This window comes from Oryctolagus cuniculus, chromosome 6, assembly GCF_964237555.1.
Source record: "Oryctolagus cuniculus chromosome 6, mOryCun1.1, whole genome shotgun sequence".
Classification (NCBI taxonomy): Eukaryota; Metazoa; Chordata; class Mammalia; order Lagomorpha; family Leporidae; genus Oryctolagus; species Oryctolagus cuniculus.
Genome location: NC_091437.1, coordinates 62,015,863 through 62,039,288, shown reverse-complemented (window position 1 = coordinate 62,039,288; position 23,426 = coordinate 62,015,863). Strand labels below are relative to the sequence as shown.

General features: G+C 53.7%; 1 protein-coding gene across 1 annotated transcript in view; it reads right to left on the bottom strand.

Moving 5' to 3' along the window:
- The window catches only part of CPLX2 (complexin 2), an 81,793-nt gene extending 58,830 nt beyond the window's left edge, over nt 1–22,963 (bottom strand). The window contains exons 1-2 of the mRNA XM_051843633.2: nt 22,690–22,963; nt 11,474–11,553 (exon numbers count right to left, since the gene is read on the bottom strand). The gene's annotated coding sequence lies outside the window, so the exon portion shown is untranslated. The remainder of the gene's footprint in view (nt 1–11,473; nt 11,554–22,689) is intronic.
- Nucleotides 22,964–23,426: the final 463 nt, after the last annotated feature.

Sequence of the window (23,426 nt, the reverse complement as noted above, 5' to 3'; positions counted from 1 at the left end):
ACTCAGGGGGAGGAAGCCCAGGGAGTGGCCCCCAGGCAGGACAGGGAACCCTGCCTCTCCTGGAAGTGTCGGGAGGTAGGGGGAGGAAGTAATGAGCATATGCCCAGTAAGCCAAGGTCTGCATGAGCCCACCTACCCTGCCGGGCACTTCATCCACTGTATCTCATTGACTTCTGGCCACAGGCTCTGGGGAAAGGACCACTGAAACAGACAGAGGATAGAAGGCTCAGGCAGGCAAAGTGACCGGTCCAGGGCCACACAGTGAGAGGGGAAGGACCCGGATTTGACTGCAGTTGGTTTGACTCCACCCTTCGCAGCACTGCGGGCATCAGCACTGGGTCAAAGTTGGGGCACCAGCCTCCAGATGCAGAGAGCTTGGGTGACATGCATAGAGAGGAGAGGGGGTGGGAAGGAAGAGAGGAAAGAGAAGAGAATGGCTTCTTTTGCGAACTCCGCAGTGAGAGCCATGTCCTTGTAGTTGTTTCTTTACTTTCTGTTCTGTTTCCTTCCTGCTCTGCCCTCCCTGGGGCTGCCTCCTCCAGGGCACATGGGAGAGGAGATGTACCCAGGGCCCCCAGTCTTGGGCTCCATGCCTCGCTCCACCTGTGAGGTCTTGGGCAACTCATTCCCCTCTCTAAACCTGGACCCTCCTCTGGGAGACGTTGACAGCAGTTTGACCTCTGAGGGAGGCAGTGAATATTTGAGGAAGGAGACGAAGTGGGTGAAGCCTGGTGCCTATGAGAGAACCCCCATTGGTGTGAGACAGAGGTTCTAGGGGGCCTGCTCCCACAGCCCCAGTCACCCTGATTGGCTACTCAGCTCCCCTTCCAGGGACATGAAAGAGAATGTGCAAAAGGCCAGTAAGCCCATCAAGAGGTGTTCAAGTTCATTAGTCATCGGGGGAGTAGAGATTACATCAGTAACCACTACATGCTCACCAGAACGGCCAGTGGGAAAAGGCAGAACCTGCTAGATGTTGGCGAGAACTTTCATGCAGTACAGGAGCGAGTGTCAGTTGGTCCTGGAATTTTTGGGTAAAGCCTCTGACAGCATCTGCTAAAACTGAACCTGCACCCTTGTGACACAGCAGCCCCGCCCCTTGGCCTAAAACCAGCGGAGATGCATGTATGCGTTCATCCAGAGTCGTGTACAAGCATCTCTGTGGCAGCTTTTTTCCCAGGAGCCTCACGCTGAAAACAACCCAAGTGTCCGTCAACATGAGGGCGGATAAGTGCATGTTGGTACAGGCACTCCATGGCGTACAACAGCACTGAGAAGCAGCTGCCGCAAGGGCAACAATGTGCATCTCCAGCGTGACGCACAGGGACAGAAGCCAAATCCTCGAGAGTCCAGTGAACTTGGGATTTTGCTAACTGAAAGCCCAGAAACAAACCAGCACATCTCTGGGGTTAGAAGCCGGGAAGGGGTTCTCTTGGGGGAATACAGTGCCTATGTAAGGGGGCAGCGGGGCTTCCCGTGACTCCAGAAGGTTCCATCTCTTGATGGGGGTGGGACACATGGGTGTGTTCACTTTGCGAAAAGCCACTGAGCCGTCCACATGATATGAGCACTTTGAGGAACATAGGTTGTGTTTCCATAAAATCTCCTGAAAACAAAAGCAAAACACAGCCCCCTGCTTCCGTGGCTCCTGCCACCAGCTGACCCAATGCACCGCCTCAGAGGACAGGGACACAGCATGGGTCTCCTGCACCTCGGCTGTTCCTCCCGCCATGCCTGCGTCGTGGTGTCCCTCTGTCTGTCTTTTCTCCCTGGTGTTGCCTGTCTCCTCCTCTCTTCCTGAACATCCCCTCCCCCAGGGGAGCCTGGTGCCCCTCCTCTGAACTCCCATGCTCGCTCCATCTCAGCACCCTGTGGGATTTCAATAGCACATCTACATGGCTGCCACTCTTGCCAAGAGCAGGGCCTGTGACTGGTTCAGTTCTCTGTCACCTTTGCACAGCCTGGGGCCTGGCATGGTGGACAAATGGTGAGTGTTTGAGGAATGAGTAACGGAAATGCATTCCCACTTTGGGTTTCTATCTGCCCTGCTTTGACCTCCCCATGTTCCATCTCACGGTGGACTTCCCCCATGGTCATGATAGTCTTCCAGAGCCATCCCTGGGATAGTTGACCCCAGTCCCAATGCCGTCTCCCATGGGATGGATTCCATTTGTGAACTGGAAATGAATTGGTCAGTCAGACTGGGCAGTTGGCCAATGGCCATTCCCACAAACCTCAGTCCCCAGGGTTATCAGATCCTCTCATCACAAACACAGAAAAAGAGAGCAGGGCGTCGTGAACCCCTTGTCCTCTGAGGTGTGCGAATGAGAACTGGCTGGCCCCAGAGACAGATGCCACTGGTGGGAGGGGGGTCCAGTTCCTCCACACCCAGGGGGAAAAGGAAGCGAGATGACATCCATTGAGAGCCTGCCGTGTGCCAGGCCCTTAAGGGTGTCATCTCCTAGCCTTCGAGAGGAAGGTGTTTTCATTGCCCTTGTTGTCAAGGTGATGAAATGGAAACCCAGAGGAGTGCAGGGTCTTGCTGGGAATTCGACTTCCTAGGAAACAGCTAGAATTCAAACCCAGGTCTCTTGGCTCCTAAGCTTGCAGGCTTTCTGATACTCAGATCCGGTGATTCCTCCCCCAAGGACACAGCTATTATGGCGCCATGCCCAGGCTGGCGAAGGCAGGGCCAGCTTCTTGGGGTAGGGCCCACGGATTTGGGGTCAGCCATGGTCTGGCCAAGGCCAGCAGTGCGTGGAGGATCAGGACCCCTGAGTGCACTTGAATCGGCTCATGGAAGAGAAGCCTCTGAGCAGCCTCAGTCATTGCCAGATCACCGTGGGCCTCAGATGAGATGCAGAGGGGGCCAGGTGGTGGCTTCACTCTAAATGGCTTGCTCACTGGCATTTGACCTCTATTTTCCATCAACCTGATTTTCATTTCCTAGTGTTTACTGATTGGAAAAATAAAGGAAGGTGGAAAGCTCTGGCTAATGACATTTTCTCTCCATTCCCTTTTCTACTTTTCAGGATGTCTCAAGTTAAATGTGCAAATTAAGAGGCAGTTCCGTGCACTGACCATGAATAGTCCCATTGCTACCTGACAACCATTGGCTCTGTCTGCCTGGGCGCCTCCAGCAGCCGGAGTCCACCTGCTGGGCTCTGGAGCCTCACCACCACTGCCAGCTGCCGCGCGTGGCCTCAGTGGCTACCCCTCTGCTCCCAGGCGTGCTTTCGACTCCTTGGTGTAAGACACCATGGGCCCATGGGCTGTCGGCCGGATGAAGGGGTGTCGCTTCCAGGCCCAGAAAGGCAAAGCTAGCCTGGATCCCTCAGTCACCGCCTGGAAGGAAGCTCAGTGGAGAGCTGCTGGCTCCCTGGCAGACTTAACATGAACAAGAAACAAATCCGTGTTGTACTAAGCAGTGAAGATGTCAGGATTCATCGTTGGCACACTGAGACCTGGCCATCTTGACACCTGGAATGCCGACTTGCCTCCTTGCACCAACGCCGTGGCACCTGTCAGGCCACAGACATGGCAAGACCCAGTGGGTGCTCTCCAGGAGCTTACATGGAGCAGAGGACCAAAGCAGATGCACTTTTGAGACGGGAAGAAATACAAACTCTGGGCGGGAGCAGATCTGAGGACAGGGTGGCCAGGCAGGAGGGGCCGGTCACAGAAGGCTTCCTGGAGGAAGGGGCATTTTGGGGGAGTTGTAGTGGATGAACAGAAGTTCGTCCAGCAGCCGCAGAGCGGTGGTATTTGAGGGTACTTCAGAAGGTTCATTTAGGGCCGGCGCCGCGGCTCACTAGGCTAATCCTCCGCCTAGCGGCGCCGGCACACCGGGTTCTAGTCCCGGTCGGGGCGCCGGATTCTTTCCCGGTTGCCCCTCTTCCAGGCCAGCTCTCTGCTGTGGCCCGGGAGTGCAGTGGAGGATGGCCCAAGTGCTTGGGCCCTGCACCCCATGGGAGACCAGGAAAAGCACCTGGCTCCTGGCTCCTGCCATCGGATCAGTGCGGTGCGCCGGCCGCGGCGGCCATTGGAGGGTGAACCAACAGCAAAAGGAAGACCTTTCTCTCTGTCTCTCTCTCTCACTGTCCACTCTGCCTGTCAAAAAAAATAATAATAATAAAAAAATAAGGTTCATTTAAAAAATGGAATTAATGGATTATTTGGTGCAAAGAAATTTTGAAAGCCATGCATAGTTTTTTTCATAATACTCATTTTCTATGAACTTCTTACAGACTGCTTAGTCATTAATTAAAAACTTTTTACTTAACTTATTTATCAGAGAGAGAGAGAGGGCATACCCATCTATCTGTTCACTCCCCAAATGCCTGTGATGGCTAGGGCTAGGCTGAGCTGGGCTGGGCTTTGATGGCCAGGGCTGGGCTGGGCTGGGCTGGGGTGAAGCCAGGAGCCAGGAACTCAATACAGATCTTCCACTTGGGAGTCAGGAACCCAACGACTTGAGCCGTCACCCAGCCTCCCAGGGCCTACATTAGCAGGAAGCTGGAGTCCAGAGCCAGAGGTAGATATTGAACCCAGGCACTCCAGTGTGGGATGTGGGCCTCTTAGGCCAAATGCCCACTCCAGCTTTCTAGATCTTTCCCACCAAAATAAACTTGTATCTTAGCTTCATTTTCCATGAAGTTTTTGATGTACCTTTGTATACTGTTCAGTTAGCACAGTCCTGATTTTTTTTTCCCTCTGAATTGACGGCATTTAAAAAAATAAGAGCTTCCCACAAAAGCCTGGGTTGAGGAAGCGGAGACCACGGCAGCGACTGCCTCAGCCTGCAGGGACCCTGGAAAGCACTGGCCCCAGGCCTGCTCCCAGACCCCTGGCTCGCCTGCAGTTCTTGTCTTCCCTGAGCATGGTGCTCTCTTCCCCTTTGATTCTGGGCACTCGGGGACACCCCTGTCATCCTCTTTCCTGTCCGAGTGTGGCACCAGTGGCTTCTGTGACTTGTTAATACACTTGAACTCACACGCAACCCCTGTCACAGGCTGGCCCAGGCTGCCTTGTCCTGCCCTCTGCTCCTTCCTCCGCCATCTGCTGGAGCCACTGGCTCGTCCTTTGTCTGCACGGACTTGTCAGGAGCCAGAGGCCTTGGATCTGCTCCAGTCGCCCCTGGGGACAGCTCCAAACCTACTCCCCACTGGCCAGGCTGCCCTCCTGGCCCCTGGGCGCTCAGTTCAATGGGCAGGCGGTGGGACACCTCCCCAGCTTGGGGCCTCCTTTGCACTCCCCAGGGTAAGGCTTGCTCAGAAGTTTCTGAGGCAGGGAGAAAAGCTCTGCTTCTGGGCCTGGTGTGGGCTCCAGAACCAGGGACCCCCTTGCAGTGTCTCTGCCAGGCAAGCTCTTCCCTCTACCTTTTTACCTTGTGTACATCTTGGTTGCGGCATTACTCACTGCACACTCAACAAGAGTAGCAGATTCCTCTTTTAACCCTGAATACGGATATTTTCAAAGGGAGTGTAAGATCCTTCTCATACACAGGAAACCAGTACGGAGGCTCCTTCACTTACGATGTACTTAGGTCCCAATGTGTTGGAGACAGCATACGTGGAAAATGCATTGGATGCCCCTAGCCCGCCGTGCACCCTAGCTCGGAGCACAGCACCCCGGGGAGCTGATGGGGAGTTGGGCTTGCTGCTGCCCGGCACCACCAGAGAGGCACCCAGAGCACCAGCCTGGGAAAGGTCAAGTCCGACACCCCGGACAGTGCCTGCTGAGTTAGAATCACCTTTGCACCATTGTGAAGTCAAAACACTTTCAAGCAGAACCATTACTAAGTTAGTGTTTTCTGCATCGTGCTCTTAACTGGAAGACAATGGTTAAAAAATGAATACAAGGGAAATAAATCATTGTCACTTGATTCTAGCTAGATACTGTGGCCAGCTGAAGGTTGGGGCTCTTAGCTGAGAAGGGGATGTTATGGAAATGCTTGCCTGTACATGGGACTTTCTCCTTGATGAAGTCAGCTGAAAAGGAAATACCTCTCTCCCTGTAGTAGTTAACCTGTGCCTGACAACTGTCTCACGGGCCACTCACGGCTGATCCCAGAGCCCCAACACAACGCCATGTTCTGGGCTATCCGGGCCTGAGCACCTGCCTTGTCCAAGTGGATAAAGTTGATATTAGATCTGACTGTCTCAGGGAGTTCAAGTGAACAGATGGATCCAAGCACGAATCTGGAGCGACAAACACTGGGATTGGTGTTTTCCATGGATGGTCTCAGTGCTTCTCTCATCACCACCATCTCCATGGTTCCTGCCCTATCAATACTACTCATTTACTGAGTGTATCTTTTTAAACTGATTTGCCTTTAAAAGAGGTGCACAATTTTATTTTCAAAGGAAATGCTGTATTATCCTCAATAAATCACGGAGTTTGGTGTGCTGGTTATTTATTTCTAACATGCATCAATTGCGAGCTATTACGATAATAAATATTCATCTGTATGCCACTTGAAACGATCTCACAGAGCGTCTGCCACACACGTGCTAGCCTCTGGGAAATCCTGCAGCATCGTAGCTAAGGCTCTCACCCCTTGGGGGGATGAAGTCCCACAAGTGGAATGGGGTGGGGCTGCGGTGTGAATCCAGCAGCATCTCCACAGGCCTAGGCTCTGTCAATTCCAGGACTTTCCAAAGGCATTAAAAAACAAAAAGCCGATGAGGCTGGCTGTGGCGTAGTAGGCTAAGCCTCTGCCTGAGGCACCAGCATACCATATGGACACTGGTTCATGTCCCAGCTGCTCCTCTTCTGATCCAGCTCTCTGCTAATGGTCTCGGAAAGCAGTAGAAGATGGCCCAAGTTCTTGGGCTACTACACCTGTGTGGGAGACCTGGAAGAAGCTCCTGGCTCCTGGCTTCAGATCGGCCCAGCTCCGGCCAATGTGGCCATCTGGGGAGTGAACCAGCAGATGGAAGACTTTTCTCTCTGTCCCTCCTTCTGTCTATAACTCTGCCTCTCAAATAAATTTTTTTTTAAATCGAGAGAATCATAAATGAAAAAGAAGTGTATCTGGAAATACAGTATATGAGAGAGAAAAGCAGAACTTTGTGATTGAAATGGGGTTGGGGGTGGTGGTATTTGGATCTTCTCTTTGGGACACTCCTCCCCCTTCTGTAATGGCCCTTGCGAACACTTCCTGGGACCCCAGGACTCTGAGGAAGGTGATTCTGCACCAACCCTGAACCACCTGCCCCTTGCTTCCATTTAGTCCAAACTTCCCCATCAGCCAGACTCCTGAGGGGCACCTGTTGGGTCTCTGCTCCCCTCTCATGCTGAGCATCTCCGCCCTGGACCTTGGCCATCATGAGATCGTGAAATTTTCCATCTTGAAATCTTCCACTGGCTTTCTAAGTCTTGCTCCGACTCAATTACTCATTCATCAAACTCTGATGCCTAACCTGCTCCCAGAGTTTTAAAGACACAAAGCTGGAGTGAGAGGAACAGAATGTTTCCTTTGATTACTCCCAGGGTAATGCAGGAGTCAGTCACAGCCATGGCCAAGTGCAAGAACAGCTCCTGCTCACCTGGAGTTCTCCCTCTCCTCGGTTCCTACCTTTCTAGGGTGCCTGGTTGCGTTCTATGATGGGACCAGCCCCAGAACCCCAGCACAGTGTGGGCTGCCAGAGCTCTTGCTGGATTCCCCAGTGCATTTCCTAGGTCACTATTTGCTGTGGTTTGGACATTGGTTTGGGTGTCCCCCAAGAGCCCATGTGTTAAATGTTTGGTCCCCAAAGTCTTAATGGTAATAGGAGGTGGAAACTTGATTCAATAACCATGTTTAGAGGCAGGGACTTGGGAAGGTGATTTGATTGGATCAGGTTGTTAGGGTGGACTTGTGAGGACAGACATAGATGGACAGTGATTGCTCTCTCCAACCATGTGGTGCTCTCCACAGCCTCAGGGCTCTCCTGGCACAAACATCATCACCAGAGGTAGAACCAGTGGAGCTGCCTGATCTCGGACTGTGAGCCTCCAAAACTGGGAACCGGAATGAACCTTTTATCCCCATAAAGTTAGTTTGTCTCAGGTATTTGGCTGTGGTTGTGAAACCCGGACTAACACACTCTTCCTTCAGCAACACTGCCTGAGTTGAGTCTGGAGTTGCAATCACATCCCACTCAGACCTCCAGATCCTCACTCCAGCAGCCAGGGCAGTTCACCATGACCCAGCCTCTGAAATGAGAAGCTCTGCTTGGCTCACAGCCCGAGCCTGACTCCTCCCCTCACTGCTGAGTCTACTTGGCTCCCTCACCCGGAGGCCATCCTCCCACGGAGGCGAGTACCCCCACAGGTCCTTGTATGCCAGCAACGGTGCAATGGGATGCCTTAAAAATACAGCTAGGTCCGGGCCGGCGCCACGGCTCACTAGGCTAATCCTCCGCCTTGCGGCGCCGGCACACCGGGTTCTAGTCCCAGTCAGGGCACCAGATTCTGTCCCGGTTGCTCCTCTTCCAGGCCAGCTCTCTGCTGTGGCCCGGGAGTGCAGTGGAGGATGGCCCAAGTGCTTGGGCCCTGCACCCCATGGGAGACCAGGAGGAAGCACCTGGCTCCTGCCATCAGATCAGTGCGGTGTGGTGGCCATTGGAGGGTGAACCAACGGCAAAGGAAGACCTTTCTCTCTGTCTCTCTCTCTCTCACTGTCCACTCTGACTGTCAAAAAAAATACAGCTAGGTCCTGGAAGAGTTCCAATTAGCTGGAAAGATTCCTAAAGATTCCTTGCAGCACTCCCTCACCAAGCCAAGACTGCTACCCTTTTCTCTCAGTCCTGGCCATGGTTTGGTCTTCTTTGAGATGCCACCATCTTTGGAAGGCTGTGAAGTATCCCCAGAACATCATCCTTTGGGTCTCTCCTGTGCTATGAGGATCGGATCTTAGCTAAATTCAGGAAGCTTCTCTCTTGGTAGGCTCAAGAGTTGGGTTCTTTAGTAAACTCAAAACTACTCCAGTGAATGCAAGCCAAGGCACCTTGGGTCTACTCTGTTTAAGTCAAGCCAAGTCAGTCAACTGAAGTGAAGACAGATCCAACTCCACCCAACCCAGTGCATACTTACTGTGGCCCTCTCCACTTGTTCTATACCAGCCAGATGCAGGCTCGAGTTGGGGGAAGGTTAGCATCTAACGACAGACAAGACACACTCTGGGCTCTCAAGGAGTTTTCTCTTTTAAACCTAGACTCCAGACTTTTCCTTGAGCTTAGGGAACAAGCTTCTTGCACTTGGGGTGGAGAGTCTTCTTTGCTGGTTTGAGACAGCCCAACCAGCAGCCCAGGTCCTGGAGTGTACTTCCCAAGGCTTCTCAAACCATCTTCCTCCTGGAGAGGTCTGACTTCGGGTCACACTTCAGATTTAGTTCATGTGGGTCCCAAGCCACTCATTCATTCAATTGCTCACTTATTCACAAACCTGCATTTACGCATTTATTACACCTACTACGTGTCAGCCACCTTGCACATATTTCGTTTAATTCTCACAGGATACGGAACCACTTAAGTGGCTAGAATTTAACCCAGTCCTAATTCCAAAGCCTGTGAGCTTTGAATCTCCCTCTCCTGTCTCTGAGAACAATTGCATAGGATCTTTATCATGAAGGGTAGACATCACTGAACATTTGAAACATTCTCTACAGCAAGAAAGAGTGGGTTAATGAATATATTATGTAAAGGACAAATCCCACCTGACTAGTTTATTAGGATTCTTTGAACAATAAACTATACAGGGAGATAAAGGGTAACTTGCACAAAAAAAAAAAAACCTTTGTCAAGATTCTATCCCAAAGCCTATTAATAAAATCGATTCATGATAGAATTGGGCAGAGGTGGGTGGTGAGTGGGAGGGAGTCTATTTTTGCATGGATAGAGAACTGGCTTCAAGACAAGAAAGAGAGGGTGGAGATAAATGGGCGATTTTTCAAATGGAGAATCAGGGTTCCCCAGGAATTGGTGCTGAGTTTGGTTTTATGTAACTCCCAATACACAGTGCACTGAGCAACCCTGCCCAGAGCAGGAGAGCACAAAACAAGAGGATCTCAGCTCCTGTCGTGAGGATCCTACGGAACGAAGTGCTCAGTGACAGCTCCAAAGAGGGCGGGAAGCTCCGCAGGGAGCCCAAATGCTGGGGTGTGTGTTGGGGGCGGGCGGGGGGGGAGAAAGCGGAAGCCCGTGCCTGGGGCAGGAAAGAACCTCAGATAATCCTGAGAAGGCCTGAGGTGCAGCACCAGCCCTGTCGCCCATTCTCTGTGAGGCACTGGGCGAGCTCTTTGCCCTCTCTGGGTGTCGGTTTTCTCCCTTACACAATGAAAGAGTTGGATGAGCTGCATGGGTGTTGTGTCCCGGATGGTTGGCAATGACTTGAAATAGACACTGTTCACGAGAAATTCTCTTTTTCCTGTGGCAAAAATATCTCCTTGTGATGGGGGACCCTCTCTCTCTCTCTCTCTCTCTCTCTCTCTCTCTCCTCTCTCTCATTTGTGAACACTTAAGATGAGGCAGACAGCCATGAGGTCTGTGGTGCTGGGGCTCAGAGCCCAGCCTGGAATCCCTCAGTGACATTCGCTGCAAATGACTCAGCAGCATAAATAGCTCCCATCTGGATGAGCAAGGCTAGCTATAGCGATCGAGCGATCTCTACATCCACACACACTCGCTCTGTGCAAATATGTGGCTCACTGTGTGCTAAATACGAGGTGGCCTGGAGACGTGCCTCCTCTTAAAAGACTATTTGGTATGAAACTCAAGACTATTTATTTAAAGAAACAAGTTTACAACTATGCTCACTGGATTACTGGAGTGGGTGGTGGGGAGCAGGCGACGTGGATGGAGGGACGCTGGGCGTGAGCCAAGCCTGGCCAGCCACCTGGAGGGGGACCTGGGGGTGACTGCTCTGCCACGGGTCCTGTTCTCAGGAGGAGGGACTAATGGATGCCACACACAAGCCTTGAGACCCTGAGGTGGGGGTGGGGTTGAGTTTGCTTATTAATACAGGAAGGCAAGGGTTCAAGAAGAAACAACGCAGGACCTGAGGTGACAGAAGAACCAGGGTCCAGCTCATTCCACCTTGCCATTGATTTGGGGGCAGTTCCTTAGTTCACTCATTCATTCATCAAACACGAACTGAGCACATATGCGCCTAGGTCACGGGCTACACACAAGAAACAGCAGGTCAGAATTCGTCAGCCTTAGCCACCACCTGCCAGTCTCAAGTTTTTAGGCAAATTCTTTCTCCCCTCTGAACTCCAGTTTCAGCATCCGTAGACTGGGGAGCATTGAATAAGACGATGTGCATTGGAAACAGCTGGGAAGAGGTGCACCTGCACCCTTCCATCACACAGCCCGACTGCCCCATCTCATTGCAACTTCGGAGCGCTCTTGGCAAGCTCAGAGGGAAAAATGTCATCACGCTGAACACCCTGAACACCGCCCATGGATGAGACCCTGGGCAGTACCCTTACCTTTGCTTGCTGGCTGAGCTGATACCGGCGTCTCCAGTCACTGAGCAGAGCAGGTGGGCATGTCAGAGACACACAGCTTCCTGGAGGAAGAGAGAGTATGCTGAAGGTGAGGAGCCAGCTTGTGGGATGCTGGCTTCCTCAATGGGCACAGAACCCAGTCCCATGGCGGGCATGTCCTTCCCTCGCACTCGGTCCCAACTGCTTCTCTTGGCTCCAGCAGAAGGCTAGGTGGGACAGGGTGCTGCCTGGCCTCAGGCCCAGCTCTGGGCTCCATTTCCCCTAACCTGTAGGGGTTCCCCTCTTACTCACTTGTCCAGGCAATGCTTAGATTATACCACTGGCCATGCTGTTTTCTGCCTTCAGGGCGACTTCTGGTGGGCGTCAATGGACAGGATTTGTTGTCAGTGGTATCTGCCTTTGGGAACATCTATACAGCTTCTGAACCTCGGTTTCTTAATCTGTAAAATGGGGCTTCTACTAGCACCAACTGCATATCTTACAAGCTCCGGTTGTGCGTGGCTTATTGTTGCTGCTGTTGTTAGCTGAGAACATGTGGGTGGAGCTATCCGTTCGATAGTAGCCCTGCAAATTTTAGTTCCTCCCTCTGCCTGACTCTAGGGGACACCAGGCATTCTTTACGAGGCCTGGGTTGGCTCTTCCACGACTGTGTTTCCACAAGGCCTGAGAGGACGTAGGTCCCCCGTGGCTGGGCCTTGCTCCATGGTGGGCCAGATCTGCTCCCACTCATCTGGGATGAGGGAGGCTGATGTCTGTCCCCACCGCATGTGTGAGAATCCAGAGGCAGAGAGCAGAGTGAGCTGCTCGCCGCGGGCTGGGATCGGAACCTGGCGTCTTCACTCTCTTGTCTGCTGCAGCAGGCAGGGCTTCCTGTGGCTGGGTGCCCACCAGGGCCTGCGAGCTGTGCCTGCCCCCGCCCCGACACAACCTGCCACTGCCTCCCCCAACTGCCGACCGCCGCAGGGCCCACCCACAGCGGCTCCAGGAAGCTCATAAGACTGTCTCAGTTAGAGGTAGGCATTGGGGTTTGGGAAAAGCACAAGTTTGCCCAGCCCACAGAGGCAGTCCTGGGTGAAGCAGGGACCCCCACAGAGACCAGCAGACCCCGGGCGCCTTATGTTAATGGAAGGCTTCAGGGATTGCCCAGGGTAACAAAGCTCTCTGGCCCCTTGGCCTCAGCCACAGGACTCCGTGGCCCTGCCACCCCCTAATGTCACCCCCACATCCCAATCCCACTGCTAGAACAGGGCCCGCCTGTTCCCCAGAGCCTGACACTTAGCAGGGCTTCATAAGTGCCTGTTGGAGTGAATGAATGAATGAGAGACTAAGTGGGTGAACCCCTGGGCCAGCCCTTGCTCTGAATGTCGGTGACACAGCAGTGCACAGGGAAGGCACAAACCCCGCTCCCAGGGAGCTGGCAGTATTGGGATTTCCAGCGGCAGCTGCAAGTGAAAACAGGGCAGCTGTTTTTCCAAGTGGCCGGGGTGGGGGGGGCAGATTTTCTGCCCTCAGGCACAGCCTCCTGTATGCAGGGTGAGGAGGCTTTGCTTTTAAGAAAGCAAAGAAAGACAGTGTTTAATGTCAGCCGACTGTGGAGCCCCAAACAGCTGGCACAGTGTCTGGTGCACAGTAGATGCTTGGGGAACTTTGATTGAATGAATAAAGGTGGGCACAGGGTGTCAGGAAGACCTAGGTCTTGGGGCTTGTGGGCGCCATGAGTGTCAGATCACAAGAGGGGCTTCACTCTTCCTGGGGCTGTCACCTACCAGTCGCCCTCCCTGTGCAGGTGAGGGGCCGATTCCAGTGCATCTACTGTGCACCAAGTCTTTCACATCCATAGCCTCCAGCTTCCCATTAACCTGTCAAGGCCAATGTCACAACTCCCATCACACAGAGTATGCAAGGAGGCCCAGAGAGGACTTTGTCTTGCATCTTTGGAAGCCAGGCCTCTTGTCTTATCCTAGGAATGAGATGGGAAAAAAACTCCTAGCTTACTGGAGGACGCCAGTACAAAAGCAGGTGGTCAGAGCGCAATGCGACACCCTCTTGAACTGAGGTTCGTCCAAGTGCCACCCTCTGCCGGGAGCAGCAAGGAGGGCTCCCCTGAGAGGTGAAGCAGCAGCTGAGACATGGAGGAGGCCGAGGGGACGGTGCAGCAGGAAGGGTTTTCCAGGTAGAAGGAACAACATCGACAAAGGCACAGAGATCTACTCAGGGAACCTGGACAAGTGAGGCTTGGCTGCAGCCTTGGGTCAAAAGAGATGACAGGCTGTCGGGGCCATGTTCTGAGGGGCCTCGGAGGAGCCTGGATGCACCCCGGGGGATACAGGAGCCAGGAGGGATTCCCCTGGGGGTCCTGGGGGGAGTGGGCACGAGAACGGGAGCCTGCCATCCTCTTTTCAGGCTGAGGGCAGGGAAAGGCGCTAAGGCAGTGGCTCAAGAATGGCAAAGATGGGAGGCGTCAATGGCAGGACTTGGTGTTGTTGCAGGGTGGAACTGGGGAGAAAGTGAGCCAGCCTCCAGGACGGGGTGGAGCGGTGACATGGCGGGGGGCGGGGAGGTTTGCATGCCCTGCCCCGTGGAGCTGGAGGTGCTCTCCCAACCCCCAAGAAAATCACAGTGGCAGATTCTGGTCCCTGCCTGAGCCCTGGCCCCAGCAAAGTCTCTTTGGCCATCTGGATGCTCCCAAACGCTGTCCCAGCAACGCTGCAGCCCTCACCTTGGTCATGCCAACTTCCATCCCCTCTGCTCCTGATTGGCTGGAGTGGAGGAGCATCCGGGATGTCTCCTGACCATTCCCCCTGTCCACGGAGCTGGCCAGACAGGGGAGGGAGGGGGGCCTGGGTCCCTAGAAGGAGTCTGGGCGGGCCGCCTTGCCAGCTGCATTCTGTCTGGGACACCCCGGACGAGCGAGCTGCTGGCCTTCTGTTGGCCTTAGCTGTTCTCCCTTCTGTCAAGTAGGGAGGTTGCACGACGCCACTTCTGAGTGTCTAATATCGTCTTTGTCGGGTTTCGATCTTTTCCATGGTTATTCGTTGGATAATTTGTTGCTGACACAGATTTTAGCATCAAACTCCAGGAACTCCAATCCTGGTTAACTTGGCCAATTCATTTCACCCCTGAGTCTAGATTTTTTTGTATTTATAAAATGGTTTTATTTCATGCTGTCTTACCCACAGGGTTCTGAAACTCAGTTGAAAGGGTATAAAGTAAAGGTGCTTTATAAATGGCAAACAGCTATACAAGTGTTCTCATTTCATTTCACTGAGCTGCCACGGTCAGCAAAACCAGCAGGCATTTTTTATTGAGCAATTACTACATGCCACACCTTGTGCTGAGCGGTTTCCCTGTGTGATCTCAGTTTCCCTTCACAGCAAACACGTTACCTGTCATCGTTACTCTCCCATTGTACAGATGCAGATGCACAAAGTGCAGGACCCACATGGTTAAGTACACAGAGGGCTTAGTCAGGCTCCCTGGCTTCAAAATTGAGTACCTAAAGAGGTGTCCATCTCAAGAGCTCGTCTCTCCAGCTGGGAGTTTCCTCTTGCCTGAAGTCAAGAATCTCACTGAGGGTTTGGTTTAATGAGCGTCGTTTCTGTGCCAAGAATTAACCAGCTTCCCAGGCTCTCACAGTGTGCCAATCACCTGGCAGGGGGCAGCGAGGGGGTGGGGAAGGTCTTCCAACAGGGCAGATTCTGACTCAGCAGGTCCGGCATGCAGCCGAGAGTCTGCGTTTCTGCCGTCCGCTCCACTGCTGATGCTGTGGGAGTAGCCAGGTGCTAGTGGGCTCCTACATAATTTATTGAATCCTGGGGTCGAGGTTTTATTAGCTCTGGATTTGCAGAGGAGAAACTGAGGCTGGAGAGGCAGTGCCCCTGGTGCCTGGGATTGGTCCTGGCATCACTTCCTCACTGTGTGGTCTCTGCTCTGGGCTCCTGTCCCCACTACTAAGGCAGACAGAGGTCTCTGAGGCTCTTTAAGGACTGTGTTTTCCTCTCGGTTCATTGTGAGCCCACCGACTTGTGGGAACAGAGCCCGACCCCAGGGGGCTGTCCCTGTAGTTGAGAAAAGGTTACCGGTACAGCATGAGGCCTTGCTAATGCGTGAATCCCTCTACTTGATTTCTTTGCATGAATCCTGGCTTTTTTTTTTGTACCCTGTCCTTATTCATAATTTTGATATGCTTTATTCATCATGAACATTTTGTCCTAAATTAAAACATTATTTATCTCGGAGACTGAGTTTTCTAAGCACTCCCTTAAATTGTGCACCCGAAGCAGGTGCCACTCTTACAGGGATCACCCTGGTCTGGCCTATGCTAAGTCTTCTCTCTCTGCAACCAGCAAGGCACCCAGCCCCCAACCCCCACCCTGCAGCGCCCCCCGCAGCCAGCTGGCCGGTGGATTTACTTGGTAGCAGGTGAGTCCTGCAGGTGCATCACTTGGCCTGCCCCTGGCTGACCTGCTCTGGTGCGGATTGTGGGCCCGAAGGAAAGTCCAGGGGATCCCTCTGACTCGGGTTTCATCCCGTCTGGCCCCTTCCTGCATGGACAATTGAAGGAAGTGGCTTTGTCACCTTTCAGATCATGCTGTTTTTCTCCCCTACAAATAGACTCTGCCTAGCCTTCAAGGCCCAGCCTGATGTGGCGCCTGCAACCTCTGTGCCCTCATCATTTGCCAGTCCCCGCCCTGTTCTCACTTGGTTTTTGTCTCACCCAACTTATTGGGCTTTTTCCTGCCCCAAGACCTCTGCACGTTCTGTTCCTTTTATCTGGATGCTTGTCCCCTGGGTGGCTTCTTCTCATCATTCATCTTCAGTAATCTTCCCTTGGAGTCTCCCCAGCCACCTTATTTCAACTGCCTGCATCCTGCCTGGCACGCCCGCCTGTTTGAGTCCCCTCCTAGCGCAGGTATGACGCGGTGGAATTATCTGATGTGTTTACTTGCTTGTTTTCTGTCTCCTCACAGGAACCTGAGCTCTGTGAACACGCGGCCCCTGTCTGTGCGATTCGCCGCTGTCTCTCCAGCTCCTAAACCAGATGGCCTGTAGCAGGTGCTCAATGAGCCGTTCTCTGGGCTTCAGTTTCCACATTTGGGAAGTGGGGTGACAACCCCCGCTCCGAGGGTCATTGTCAGAACTGAAAGCACTTTTGCTGCACACAGCCTGTCAATCGAGCGAGTGCCCCCGGGGCTGGGGGTTGGGGGTGGGGCGGTAGTATACTCTCACTTTACAGATGATGAACTTGAAACTCAGAGAAATGATGGGATTTGCCCAAGTTCACCAGCTGGGCAGTGCCAGGGCTGGGACTGTGTCCTGTTGGAGAAGCGTCTGGCCCCAGGCTCTGCTCCGAGTAGGCGTTTGGCGATGTCAGAGTGGGGCTGAGTTCCTCCCAGTCTCTTGCCATCTGCTACTTGAACTGCAGAGACCCTACTGGCCCGCCTGGCTGTCATAGCTCTCCAAGTCACAGACAGGAATTCTAATGGCTGCTTTTTTTTTTTTAATTTTTTTTTTTTTGTGTGTGTGGAATACAAAGACCTGCCTCTTGCAAATACGGAGCTACATTTTCTCCGCACTGGCAATTACCACGCGGATGTCTGGGGAACAGTCTTCATCTTCCAGGCACTTTACCAGGATTAACTTCTGAACCCTAGGCAGCCAGGCTTGCTGTGGGTTGAGGGGCTGCCTGGGGTGGGGGTGGGCACTGATGTCTCTTGTTATAGGAGAGAACCTGGGGTTTGGAGGGGCTTGAGAATCCCCCAAGCTGGAGTCAACACCTCGAGGAGTTCAGTTTCCTTGAATTTGTTCATTTTCCACTGTGCAAATGCTCTGACCTTCTCAAGGATTCAAGGCTCCTGACATTTCTCATCCCCTTTGGCCATTGATTCCGCAACATATTGAACAAATATTTACTGAGAATATTCTGGGTGCTTTTCGAGATTCTGAGGATGCAGTGGCAGAAGCAAATGCACTCTGCCCTTGGCCTCAGACAAATAACAGAGAGTCCTGCTGTGTGACTGTGGGCCAGTCCCCTCCCCTCTCTGGGCCTTCCGGGTTTTATCTTATTCTGCTTAGCAACCTTTGAAGATTCTCTCACTGCTTATGGAGCAAGATGGGCATCTCCGCCGGGACCCAAAGCCACTGAGCGTCAGGTTTCAGCGTTTGCTCCCTGCTGTCTCATACCATTTCTATTCAGCAAGGCTCACATACAGCACTTCCTTAGTGCTGGGACTGTCAGAGTGCTTCTCAAATTTTCACTTTTTAATCTCCACTCAAATCCTTTAAAATAAGGATTTGGCTTCTCCTCGGCTTAAGGAAGTAGACATTGAGGCCCACGGAAGTACAAAACTTGCCTAAACACACATACACAACTACTAAATGGCAGAGCCGGGATTTGAACCTGGGCAACCTGCCTCCTGGACCATGGAATCCAGTGTGACTATACACTGCCTTTTGCCTACCTATGCTCTAGCCCTGCTACTCTCATTTGCTGGGTACAATTCAACATCCATCGCCCAACTCCACAAAGTCTTCCCTGATGCCTCCCAGGCTGAATTCACTCCTGTCTCTGTATTCCCACAAGGCCTTGCCCTCCCTACCCCAGTGGCAACCTCACATCGGGGCTTGGCCATTCTTGTCTGTGCTGAGCACATTGAGGTGGGGGGGGGGAGGTCGTGTCTCCATCTCCCTTGTCTCCTCTGTGCCCAGTCCAGAAGCTTCTGTCATCCATTCTCCACGTAGCAACGACAGCACGCTTTAAAAACCCAGACCAGTTTTTAGCACCGCTTGCTTCCAACCATCCAGCGACAATCCATGATATTTTGGATAGAATCCCAAGGCTGGCCATGGCCGAGAAGGTTCTGCCTGATCCACTGGCGGCTCGCTCCCTGCCCTCACCTGCTGCGCTCTCCCCTTGATCACTGTGCTCCAGCCACACTGGCCTCCTGCCCGTCCCCCCAGAACAGTGCAGGCTCACATTAGGGCCTCTGCTAGAGCTATTTCCTCTGCCTGCACTGTTCGGCCCCACATCCGCACATGGACCAACTCTTCCTTGTGACTTGGGCCTCCGTGCCGGGTCACCATTTCCAACAGGCCTCCCTGGTCTGTGTGTCAGCCTTAGTGTTTTCATGTTTACTTTGTAATTGTTATTGATGATTGTATCCACGCCGTAAGCCCCAAAGGACAGGCACCAGAGGTGTCTTGTTCTGCTGTATCACCAGCCCCTGGAGCGGAACCTGGCTCAGAGCAGCCGTTCACTGAATAACCATCTCGAAGGAAGAGTGGATGCTCACCAGGTGCCCCTTGGGATCCTGTATATTGCAATACAACTAGGCCCGGGTAATATAATACATCTAAATCGGTCTCATTCCAGGCTAATAGCCAGGACAATTTCACAAGCTGAAGTTCACTATCTTTATCACCTTCCTTTGTCTTGCCTGCAGTCACACTCCCAGAAGTAAGTCAATTTTATTGGCTGTTCTCTTCACCAGGGCTGCTGAGAGCTCCTTGCATGCGTGCGCGCGCGTGTCTCAGGAGGCGGGGGAGCTTGTGAGACCCTGCCCTCCCCAGTGTTGCAGGCACTTCCCTGAAAAGTCAAAATGCTGATTGGTGTAGTCAGAGCTCCAGAGCCCAATCGGGGCACCCAGACCTATCACGGCTGTCACATTTCATCAGGAACTGGAGAGCCTGTGTGCTCCAAAAAGGCACAAGAGCTCTGAGATCTGCCAGGGCCTGGGCCAAACGCTACTCATTTAACACCCCCAGAGGAGCTGCAGTCTGCAGCCGAGAGGGATGTGCAGCCAAAGTCAGGGCCAGTGGGGGAAAAGGAGGCTTCACAAGCACTCGGAAGGACTGTCAAAAACCCACCGAAATGAGGCCCCAGAGTCTGCCTGCAGAGCCTTTGCTAATAAGGAGCAAGAGGGCCAGCAGAGAGGTCACACAGTAACCGGAAGGTGCTGGCAGGAGCACCTGACTTTGAAAGTGTACGGAAGGACACGTCGTCAAAGAGTTTTCAAGCCCCATGGTCATACATTGTCAACCTCTTGAGAACCAGGAAGGACTCGTCCTGCCTCACATCCCCTACCTCCTTCTGGGCTCTTGGAGCTGCGAAAGGATGTGGTGTCCACAGTCTATGGGCTCAGCAACCATTGGGTCTAAACTGGCAGGTGGAATGGTGAACTCTGGATCACAAGTTCAAAGACCATGGCTGTGGTCTCAACCCTGTGGGACCTGGGGTAAATTTTACCCCATCTCTCTTGCTCTTGTCTTCCCCATCTGTAAAACCTGGTGGGATGACTCCCAAGTCAGTCATTTCTGTAACTCCCAGCCTTCTACCCCGATGAGCTCCTGACTCACACGACTTTGGGAAGAGCCTACTTCTTCTTGATGGGGCCCTGTCTGTCTTTTGGTCACTCTGGCAAACAGTCACTGGCTGATGGCCCAGGGAGGTTGGTAGAAATCACTAACCTTGCCAAGGGTGGATGTACCCTTGTTTTTTCCAGAAGCAGCTTCTTCTAATTCATATACCCCACCCTCAAACCTTTCTGCTAAGAATGGGACAGTGCAGGCAGAAGTTATGACTTGAGTTCATGGCTTCCAAGGAGGCACAACACATTTGAATGGCAGAAGTTGTTAATGATGTTAGAAATTGCTCTGTGAGGGGCCGGTGCTATGGCATAGTAGGTAAAGCTACTGCATGCAACACTGGCATCCCCTATGAGTGCTAGTTCAAGTCCTGGATGCTCCACTTCCCATCCAGCTCCCTGCTAATGGCCTGGAAAAGCAGCAGAAGATGGCCCAAATGCTTGGGCTCCTGCCACCCACATGGGATACTCAAAAGAAGCTGCTTTCAAATAAATAAATAAATCTTAAAAAAAGAAATCATTCTGCATGGAATGATATGATGTCTTGAGTTTGCTTCAAAGTATGTATGTGTGTGTGCATGCATGTGTGTGAGGAGGGACAGAGAGATGACATAAAATTGGTGCACTATTGAATACATGGGTTTTATTCTATTATACTTTCAATATTTCAAACCCCCCCTTTCTCCTGTCACTTCGCAGTCCCTGTCCTGAGGACCCTCCGGCTCAGTGGCATCACCCTCGTGGCTGTGATTCACACCTCTAAGCCTTTGCACACAGCTCCATCTGTCTGGGGGCCTTTTCCTCCATTCCACAGTTTGTCACTCCTCCTCGGAGATCCTGCAGCCTCGTGTACTTGCCTCGACACTTCTCACACCATATTACAACCGTGGTTTTTTTCTGCTTCCTCTGCTGATCTCTGTCATCCTTGGGACACTGCTCTGTCCCCTCAGTGCACAGCCAGGTTCTCAGCATGTTTACAGAAAGAATAACTACAGCAACGGGTACACAGCAATGGGTAGTACCGGTTTGGGGAGCTGGTGTGTGCCAGGTGTGCCAGGTTCTAAACTAAGCTTGTTATTTAGCCAGCCCACTAAATCCCCAGCACAAGTGGGTGTGATTATATCCTTTTTTATAATTATTATTTATTTGAAAAAGTTAGAGAGAGAGAGAGAGAGAGAAAGGTCTTCCATCTTCTGGTTCACTCCCCAGATGGCTGCAATGGCTGGAATTGAGTGGTCTAAAGCCAGGAGCCAGAAGCCTGGGTGCAGGGGCCCAAACACTCCTCCACTGCTCTCCCAGGCCTACCTGCAGGGAGCTGGATCGGAAGTGGAGCAGTTGGGACTTGAACCTGTGCCCACGTGTGATACCACAGCGCTGCAGGCTGGGGCTCTAACCCACTGCACCACAGCACCCACCCCATGTCTTTTCTCCTTAACAGCTCAAGATAGTCAGAGGTGGATTGCTCAAGGTCACACACTACTACAGCGACAGAACTGAGACTGGGCTCAGAATGGAAACCGCTTCGCTCTTCTTGTATCTGGGGTTTAAAAAGTCTTCTCTGTGAACGTTACACAACAGGCCTGGGTTTCGGGCCCAGCTGTGCTACTGAACCGCTGAGCGACCTTGGGCGGATCACCTCTGCCCCCTAGGCGCCGTCTCCCGGTGAGACTATCAGCCATCTCGAGGATCACATGATCCCAGGGCCCTCCCACCTCCAGCTCTGGGAGGGAAGGTTTCTCTTCCCCGTTTGGTTTCCGGCAGCCGAGCTGGCTTCCCAGTTCGGGAACCTCCCGGCTTCGCGTACCCGCTCAAACCTCTTGTCTTGCTAATTGCAGTCTCCCAAAGCTTAGTTGCGTTTGCAACCCGCTGCCCGGGTCACCCCTCCCCCACTTCCTTCCTTGCGGGCCGGGATTTCTCCGGAGGTGGAGGCGGAACTCTGGGCAAGTGGGGGTGGGGGAGCCTGTAGCTGCCCCACACGTTGGTGCGGCTTCCCCGCGGTTTCTCGGCGCCCTCCCCCCACGGAAACTCAGCCTCACACTTTCTAGGGATGTTCCGGGGACAGCCAGAGTCAGCGATCGCAGCTGCCAGCCAGCGGGCATCTATGTTAGGCTCTCGGAAGTCCCCGGTCCCGGCTCGGGTGGGGGAGGGGGTATGGGTGGGGGGTCCTCAGGAAACAGGCGGCGGTGCACTCCCTCCTGGGCAGGAGCTCAGACTAGGCCTGGCGCGCCCTACCGAGCCCGGGACCTTTGCAGCCGGGACCCGCCATTGCACCGCCAGGCCTTGGCGAATGGCAGAGCCAGGGAAGCGGGGCTGTAGCTAGGCCCCCTCTCTCCGGCTCGTCCCCGACCCCGCTCTGGGAGACACCGATATCCCCCAATGAGGCACCCACCAACTCCCCCTGGGAATGCAGGGGGCCGTAGCCCCTCGCTTTGTCTGCCGCCAGGGGCCGGGACGCGGGCGGCTGGCAGAAGCTGTCCGCCGCCTCGGTGCTGACGCGGGGAGCGGAGCCCGCGGGGCTGAGCCGGGACCGACAGAGGCGCGGAGCTCGCCCGGCGACGCTGTCCGCCGGGGCGGTGCTGAACAGGGGAGGCCCCCGCCGGGGCACGGACTCCGTCCCCGAAGTGGTGCTGAAGGGGAAGGGAGCCCGCGGCGCCCTCCGCCTCGCCCCGGAAGAACCGCCGGCGGCTGAGCGCTGCCGGGGCGGGGGAGAGGCCGGAGGGAGCCGCCTGCGGGGAGCGCCGCAGCGCGGGGCCCAAGGCGAGGGTCTCTGCAGCTAACCTACGCCGCCGGAGCAGGTGGCTGCCGGGCGCGAGAGCGAGCGCGCGTTCTACGAACCTGTTGGAGGCTGCAGCTCCTCCGCGGCCGACCAGGGCGCCCGGGACCGAGATGCTGGCGCGCCTCTGCCTCCCCCTCTTCCCCGGTTCCTCCGCCGAGGCGCTTCCTCCTGCCTGGGCTAGTACATGTGCAGGCGGGGGGCGCCAAGCCCCTCTTCCGCGCGCCCCGACTGTCAGCCCAGCTGCAGGCACAGAACCGAGAGGCCTCCCCCAAGGGCAGACCCGCTCCCTGGGAGACCCGAGCTTCCTGAGCAAAGAGGCGGGGGCTGGCGGCGGCGGCGAGGAGAGAGGGCGCCAGCAGAGGTGGCTGTGAAATCAAGAGGGAGACGGGGGAGTTCCTCACACAGAGGTTCTGCCCTGAAGTTTGGGGACTTAGGGGGCCTGTGACTAGGACATTTCGCCTTGGAAATCTCCCCTCTCCCGTCTGTGACCAACCGCCAAATGTGGCTGTATACCTACCTGCCCTGTTGGAAACTCCACTTACCATCTAACTGCCTCCAGCACCTTATTTTTTTTAAAGATTTTTATTTATTGGTTTATTAGAAAGACTCTCTCTCTCTCTCTCTCTCTGTGTATGTGTGAGAGAGATATATATCTCCCATCTGTGGATTCATGCCCCAAATGCCCACAATGGCAGGACTGGCCCAGGCCAAAGCCAGGAACAAGAACAGTATCTGGGTCTTCCACGTGGGTGACAGGGACCCATATACTTGGGCCATCATCTGAGACACATTTTAC